Source organism: Schistocerca cancellata, chromosome 1 (genome assembly GCF_023864275.1).
Source record: "Schistocerca cancellata isolate TAMUIC-IGC-003103 chromosome 1, iqSchCanc2.1, whole genome shotgun sequence".
NCBI lineage: Eukaryota > Metazoa > Arthropoda > Insecta > Orthoptera > Acrididae > Schistocerca > Schistocerca cancellata.
This window is the reverse complement of record NC_064626.1, coordinates 1,130,432,069-1,130,440,471: the sequence shown is the minus strand read 5'-3', so window position 1 is coordinate 1,130,440,471 and position 8,403 is coordinate 1,130,432,069.

Here is an 8,403-nt window from a genome sequence, read left to right as displayed (position 1 = left end):
TTTTAATATTATTTTTGGTGCTTATACGGGTTACAACATTAAGCTCTGTAAACTGGGGTTACATTGGCCCAATTTTTACCTGCCTGTTTACATGTGGCAAGAACACAAAGGATAGTGGCAGAGAAAAATTTCGAGTACATTTTTGTAGTGTTGTCAAAGACGTGTGCCATCAAAAACAATCTGGAACGGTCTTCCTCTTTTTCTTTTGATGGTATCAGCTACATCTCTGCTATGACAGGGCTGTACTATGTCTTCTGGTGTGATACTTTTCCCTGTAGTTGCATCAGTTTTGCTTCTGTAATTTCTTATTGATGCGCCCCCCAATACACTTTTATGTTTACTGTTAAATGTCTTAAAAAATGTGTCTCCCACAATAAAACTGTCAACAATATGAAATCTTGGTACTCAGGACTAAAACTTAATATTGTCAACGGCATGGATGAGCAACCAGGCCTGCAGGCCGCAGGGTGAAACATAAAATTAATGTACTTGTAAAAACTTGTGTTTTGAGACATGACTTGTTAGTGTGGCATGTCAGGGAAGGGGGTTCTATTCATATTGGTGGGTTACCCCACAAAAATTAACACCACGGCTACTATTGTTTTGACTTTATACAATTGGAACACTGGTATCACATCAAATGATGAGGTGCCCCGTGAGCTTAAGTATGTGAATCAGACCTGTGGGGCACCAAAGGTTACCCGCACCGGGTCTAAGGAATAAATTTTACATTTCTTACAACCAGCTTTCAAATTTTCTTCAGCTGCAGATACCAGGTTTGATAGCACAGAAATAAACACATCTTTCGTAAGAACTGAGAAGGAACATTGTCGCAGGAGTCTTTCCATGACCTGAGAATCTTTCTTATTCCCGCTTCATGGAAGAAAAGAATACAGCATCAAGTTGCTGTGTCAGGTGAGTAGAATTTGACGGAAGACAAATTTGATGTTAATGTACTTGACACAAATTTGTTACTGATACACTTACATGAGATGAAAAGTTATCTCCAGTTGAAACCTTCGTCCTTGTAAACAACGTAACCAAGGCAGTGCAAGTGATTTAAACCAGTCTTCAAACACTACACTATCAACCGTCCATATCTGGTACAATTATACCGCACTTCCCGGGGTCCGTGTTCCATCCAGGTACTCTACAAATGTTCAGCTTTGTAGAAGACAAAGCTTTTCTCCAACTGCACTGCCACCAAACGTGATAGAGATAGCAGATTTTCTATGGTTGCAGTTTCCCTTTTACATAACACTTTGAACACTTGGATTCTCACTCAGATTAGTTTCATCAAAGTTCCATATGTTGCCAGCAGGAACATCTGAAAGTGTAATTTCTAGATGGGTCAAATATTTGTTCAGGTCATTTTCATAAAATATGGCTGTAACTTTCGTAATGTTTTTGCTAAGTCTAGTGGTAAGTTCACTATGTTTTTTTCAGAAATGATTTACACTGTTCGTAACCTTGCAAATTGTTTTTAAATGGGTCAATAGTTGCACCTTTTATTCATAGTTACTCCTTCACTGTCAATCGAAAGTCAAATTTAGTAATTGGATCAGCACATTCACTTAGCTGTATCAAGTGATGGATGAAACTTTGTTCCTCTGCATCATTAAATACTGTAGGAAGTCCATTGTGTTTCTGATGAAGTCCTTTTAATTTACATTTGATTGTACTGCGTAGAACTGAGTATGCAGCAGCAGCTCTTCACTGTGCCTTGATCTTACATTTTCAAGGCATTCTTCCAAAATTTCTGGTTTATAATTCACATAGCTTCATGATCAATGGTCTTTCCATATCCTGTGGGTGAACTGCAATGTTTAAGGTCTTAAAGGAGAGGTAAACAGAACAGTATTAGCTATGAGAAATATGTAAAATAAGGGAAAGGCAACCACATCCCTATAACAGATCAATATGTGGAGCACAATAACACATATCAGAAAACAACATTCATCTTAGCTTTTGAGAACTAGCTGTTTTGCTGGCAATAGTAAACATATTCACATGCCCAACCAGATTCCCAGCCAAAAGCACACTCCTGTGTCCTTGACAAGACTAATTATTGATACTTGATTATTGAAAGCTGTTGCCTGAGCTGATGGAGGTGGCAGGGAAGGATGCAAAGAAGGGGTGGCGGGAATGAGGCATGTCTTGGGCAGATGACTTCACAGCTGTACAACAAGTTGAAAAAAAGTACAGAGGGTGCAAGAAAAGCAGATGTAAGAAAAGGCTGGAGGGGGAGGGGGAGGAGAGAAAGGTGAAGAGGGAGAGAAGGAAGAGAGTTGGAAATGGGAGGGAAGGGAGAACACCCATATCAAGGACAGGGGGCAGGAAGAGTATGGGTGAAAAAGGCGTGGTGTTATGTTTTAATTGTAATTTCTATAACTTAAACATCAAACAATGTGTAGTTTCAGTGCCTGTTATTGTGAGGATATATAAAGGCCCGATTTTTGGTCCCAAGTCAGTCAGTCCACGGCAGATTTTCAGATGGGAAGTCTATATTAGTTGAGTAACAATAATGCCTTAACTTAAAAGTGGAATTAGTGTAACATAAATAGGCTGTGTTTTAAAACAATGACAGTGTCTGTTCAGTTTATTTGAGAAATGGTGGACTGTGTGGTTAGAATTTACTTTTCATAGATATTCAACAGCAAACTATAGTAGCAGTATGCTGATGTTTGCCTGAAAACTATTAATGAGGTTATCAAAAGTTAACTAATAGTGAACTGGCCATATTAACTGTGTAATATTGGTGGGAGGGGGGGGGGGGGGGGTTGTGAAGAGTGAAAGTCATTATTTAAAGTAGTCAGCATTGAACTTCCATCCCCATTTTTCAGCCAGTATAACAACGCAGTACACCGACACCGAGGACTATCAACGAAGAAATGAAGCAGGGGAACGCCACAGCTGTCAAAATAGAGGTACTGTTGTAGGTTGGAGTGTTTGCTATGGAAAGACACAGTTACGGAACTGTCTATGAGATACACATATTTAACCACAACAATTGCTGGGGTTACTTTGGCCCAGACTAAAGTAACCTGATATTTTGCAAAAATGTGAACCATTTTACAGAATGATTAATTATGTTATCTAAATTCTATTTCACACAAATGGCAGTTTCTCAACTTATTACGTAATAAAGGCAGAATTACATTCACCTTATTTTTAGCTTCACTGGTGTGCTATCTTCATTAGATGTTTTTTTAAGACTAACAACTGCAAAAAATTTTACCGTCAACTTACAAGTCCAGCTCAGTCTCAAATCATTAAGCTCACAGCCGTCTAGATCATCCATTGCAAATTGTGAATGTGTACTATCTTGTTTATTATGTGCTAATGACTTGACTTTTGCAGGGAAAAAATTAAAACTTTTTTTGACAAGTAGGCCAAAGTTACCTGCAAAGGGCTAAAGTAACCCTGGCTTATGGTACGATCTTAAGTGGAGGAGTTGAGGGAGGAGAAAAGAGAGTGAAAATGGAGGAGTTAAGGAGCTGGAACAGGGTTGCGTTCTTACTGACACGTGATGTGAATGGGTAAACAGATTAGTCAGTTTTCTTTTATGCAAAAAGGGTGTTAAATTCGCTCATTCCATGGACGTTGAGTCATGACTTTCTCAGATTGTGATGATTTTGTAGAAGTTAAAACAGCATCTTGAAGATATAGTTAACAATTACGTGTTTTATCACATTTGGTGTATGTTAATTAAGACTGGTGTTTTAGAGTTTTTGTTCAACTTTTGTCGCCCTCGCCAAGAACCGAGAATTCATCAGTTGATCCTCTTGACCATCTCTAGTGGCTCATTCTATGTGTGGATGCATACAGCTCCAGAAAGAATACATAATTTTGATCAACATTGATTCCAAGAAAATGCCAGAAACAGAGCAAAATATGTGCTGATCCACAGTGAAAACAGTATTTAAACAACCAAAATGTGGTTTAATCTCACAAAATATGTGCTGATCCACAGTGAAAACAGTATTTAAACAACCAAAATGTGGTTTAATCTCACAAAAGTGCCAGCACTCTATAATGAAGTAAAATATAGGATCTTGTATAGTTTTAAAGATTGTGGCCCGAGGTGTTAATTCTTCTGAACTGGAAATTCATTAAAATGGTGAAATCTCAAAACACTATTTATGATAATTACTCATGAAGGAACATTTATCTTGAGCCATTAATGTTTATGGACAATGCCAGAACAATATGGGTTTCTTACTTTGTACTTAATTGTCAGACATGTTAAATTCAATAGCATTTGATATAAACTGATTTACACTGTTTTATGTCTAGCACATGTTCGTAGGTGCTAAAGTGTAGGAGATCACACTCAACTACTCCAGGAAAGTTGCAGTGTGATGTATAAAATCTACTATAGTCAGAGCACATTGGAATCTGTTGTTTAAAAATTCTAACACCATCCCTGCACAGAAATACCTTTGTGGAATTTATGGTTAATGATATCAACTCGTTAAAAGGAACTGACATAATTCATGAACACTAGATGGAGAATGTTTTGCACTTTGACAACACTTCTTTAACCATAATTACAGAAAGGTGTGAGTATTATGAGGCTTCATATACACTTCTAGCCAACTGAAAATTTTGAGTGATAGATTCCAAATTTCGAATGTGTGCTTGAAGTCTTTCTTGTGAAACGCTACTTTTATTCCGTACGTAAGTTCCTCACATTAGTTTTGAGCATAAAACTGTAACTTATAGTTCACTCTATACACTATTGTATAATCATTTGTGTGTATTTTTTGTGCCGTGTGTCAGTGATTTTAGATAGTGTCTTATTCTGTGAGCAAGTAGTTTTGGCTGACATGATCCCAAGGAAGGCCTCTGTTAAGGCGCATTTGTTTACCATCTCTTTAGCCTAAGGCTTGCTTGATATTGCCAAATTCAATGCTATTTTTGTTTCAGGTTATGTTTTCCGCCAAATAAAGTGTTAAAGATGGTGTTGCATATTTTATACTGTTTCTTTCACTTTCTCTGCTGTTGAGAAATTGAATTTCCCTCCTATCTTTGAAATTAATTTTTTTAAAAATTGTGATACATATTCCATAGATCCATTTTAGCTTGGCAGTGTATGTATGTAGATCAAGTCAAAACATTTAATTCATTATTATGTTCATATCATTAACAACCACAAACACAGATTAAGAATGCAAATTAGAAAGTAATAATCAAAAAGCACAATGAGTAAGTTCTAATTATGCTTACAAACAGGGGTTAAGATACAATATTCATACATAATCTAAAAAGCTAATTACACTCCTGGAAATGGAAAAAAGAACACATTGACACCGATGTGTCAGACCCACCATACTTGCTCCGGACACTGCGAGAGGGCTGTACAAGCAATGATCACACGCACGGCACAGCGGACACACCAGGAACCACGGTGTTGGCCGTCGAATGGCGCTAGCTGCGCAGCATTTGTGCACCGCCGCCGTCAGTGTCAGCCAGTTTGCCGTGGCATACGGAGCTCCATCGCAGTCTTTAACACTGGTAGCATGCCGCGACAGCGTGGACGTGAACCGTATGTGCAGTTGACGGACTTTGAGCGAGGGCGTATAGTGGGCATGCGGGAGGCCGGGTGGACGTACCGCCGAATTGCTCAACACGTGGGGCGTGAGGTCTCCACAGTACATCGATGTTGTCGCCAGTGGTCGGTGGAAGGTGCACGTGCCCGTCGACCTGGGACCGGACCGCAGCGACGCACGGATGCACGCCAAGACCGTAGGATCCTACGCAGTGCCGTAGGGGACCGCACCGCCACTTCCCAGCAAATTAGGGACACTGTTGCTCCTGGGGTATCGACGAGGACCATTCGCAACCGTCTCCATGAAGCTGGGCTACGGTCCCGCACACCGTTAGGCCGTCTTCCGCTCACGCCCCAACATCGTGCAGCCCGCCTCCAGTGGTGTCGCGACAGGCGTGAATGGAGGGACGAATGGAGACGTGTCGTCTTCAGCGATGATAGTCGCTTCTGCCTTGGTGCCAATGATGGTCGTATGCGTGTTTGGCGCCGTGCAGGTGAGCGCCACAATCAGGACTGCATACGACCAAGGCACACAGGGCCAACACCCGGCATCATGGTGTGGGGAGCGATCTCCTACACTGGCCGTACACCACTGGTGATCGTCGAGGGGACACTGAATAGTGCACGGTACATCCTAACCGTCATCGAACCCATCGTTCTACCATTCCTAGACCGGCAAGGGAACTTGCTGTTCCAACAGGACAATGCACGTCCGCATGTATCCCGTGCCACCCAAAGTGCTCTAGAAGGTGTAAGTCAACTACCCTGGCCAGCAAGATCTCCGGATCTGTCCCCCATTGAGCATGTTTGGGACTGTATGAAGGGTCGTCTCACGCGGTCTGCACATCCAGCACGAACGCTGGTCCAGCTGAGGCGCCAGGTGGAAATGGCATGGCAAGCCGTTCCACAGGACTACATCCAGCATCTCTACGATCGTCTCCATGGGAGAATAGCAGCCTGCATTGCTGCGAAAGGTGGATATACACTGTACTAGTGCCGACATTGTGCATGCTCTGTTGCCTGTGTCTATGTGCCTGTGGTTCTGTCAGTGTGATCATGTGATGTATCTGACCCCAGGAATGTGTCAATAAAGTTTCCCCTTCCTGGGACAATGAATTCACGGTGTTCTTATTTCAATTTCCAGGAGTGTATAAATTAAAAAAGCCCTTGAGTTATGGATCACAAGTTAATGCAGTTACAGTGGCAAGCTACATTAAAGCAGAAATACACCAAAACACATGGGAAATGTCTTCTATGCTAAAGAGTCCATCTAGAGAATAGAAACTTTTTTCAAGCAAAAACTCTTTAGCTTACTTGTAAATAGTATATCATTACCTCATAGGTGCTTAATGCTACTTGGAAGTGTGTTGAAGATTTTTGCACTTGTGTATTTTACTACTTTTTGCACCAGGGGCAAATTTTTCAGGTCACATTTCTTTCTTGTGTCATGATGATGCAGTGACTCATTTGTTTCATATTGAGGAGAAATGTGAAGCATGAATGAAATGATTGAAAGGAGGTCTTCTGATGTAGTGTTTAGTATCCCTATTTGCTCAAAAAGATTACAACATGAGGTTCTTGGAGGCACTCCACACAAAATTCGCACAATGTTTTTTGGACTTGCAAAGATTTTTTCGACAGTGGCCAATTGCATCAGAAGATTATTCCATAACACATAAGTGAATGGAAGTAGGCAGATTTTGAGACATTGATGTCTCTGGTTTTGTTGATTTTACAGATGGCAAATGCAGTTGAGGTAAGTTTTTTCAGGGTTTGCTGGATGTGATGTTCCCAGTTAAGCTTGTTATCTATATGGACGCCTAAGAATTTCGCACAATGTACCTCCTGTATCTCCTGACTCTCATGTGCGATATTTGTGTCCTGTGGGCTTTTGTGTTGAGAATGGAAATGAATTTAATTGGTTTTGCTGAGGTTTGATAGAGAATTTACTATGAACCAGTTCAGAACATCTGCAAGTAATTGGTTGGCATTTAAATCTAGGTTATTGGATGTTTTACTGCCTATATCAATACTTGGGTCATCAGCAAACACTGTAGAGTTGCTTGCTTTCTTTGAGGACAGAGGGAGGCCATTAATATACATGAGAAATGGCAGGGAACGAAGGACAGAACCTTGTGGAACTCCATATGTATTGTTCTACAGTCGGCCTTTACCCGTGCTATCTGTATGGTATAATCATCTAACACTATTTCCTGATGTTTGCCCTGAAGAAACAATTTGAACCAGTTGCCTGTTTGATCTCATATTCCATAGTATGTAAGTATTCTACAATTGACACTGTGGAAGGGTGTAGACAGGTTGTAAAATATGCCAGCAGGTAATGTTTTCTTGTCAAGACGTTCCAAAACATTATTGGTAAATGGAAATATAGCTTCGATTGCAATGATACTTCCTCTGATTCCAAACTGCTTTTTACTAATTATTGCAAAGCTTTTTAGGTGATTGACTATCATGGAATATATTAATTTTTTGATGACTTTAGAAAATGCAGTCAAAATAGAGAGAGGACTATAGTTCGTATCATCTAAGACATTGCTTGTTTGTAGAGGGGCTTTACAATGGTATTCTTCATCCTGTCAGGGAAGATAACCTAGTTTGGGAGAGGTATTTAATATATGAGTTAGGAATATCTGATTACAGGAGACTTTTAGCAGTTTGCTGGAAATGTTGTCAGCACCAGTTGCATGTTTACATCTTAAAGAAATGATGATTTTTCTTGCTTCGTGTACTGCTTAGGGGCTTCAAGTATCTGCTGTAAAGAATTTATGGCCTTTTCTAAGGAGCCATTGTGTCCTGTTATCTCAAGACCACCTAAAAAGTGCTCATTAAAA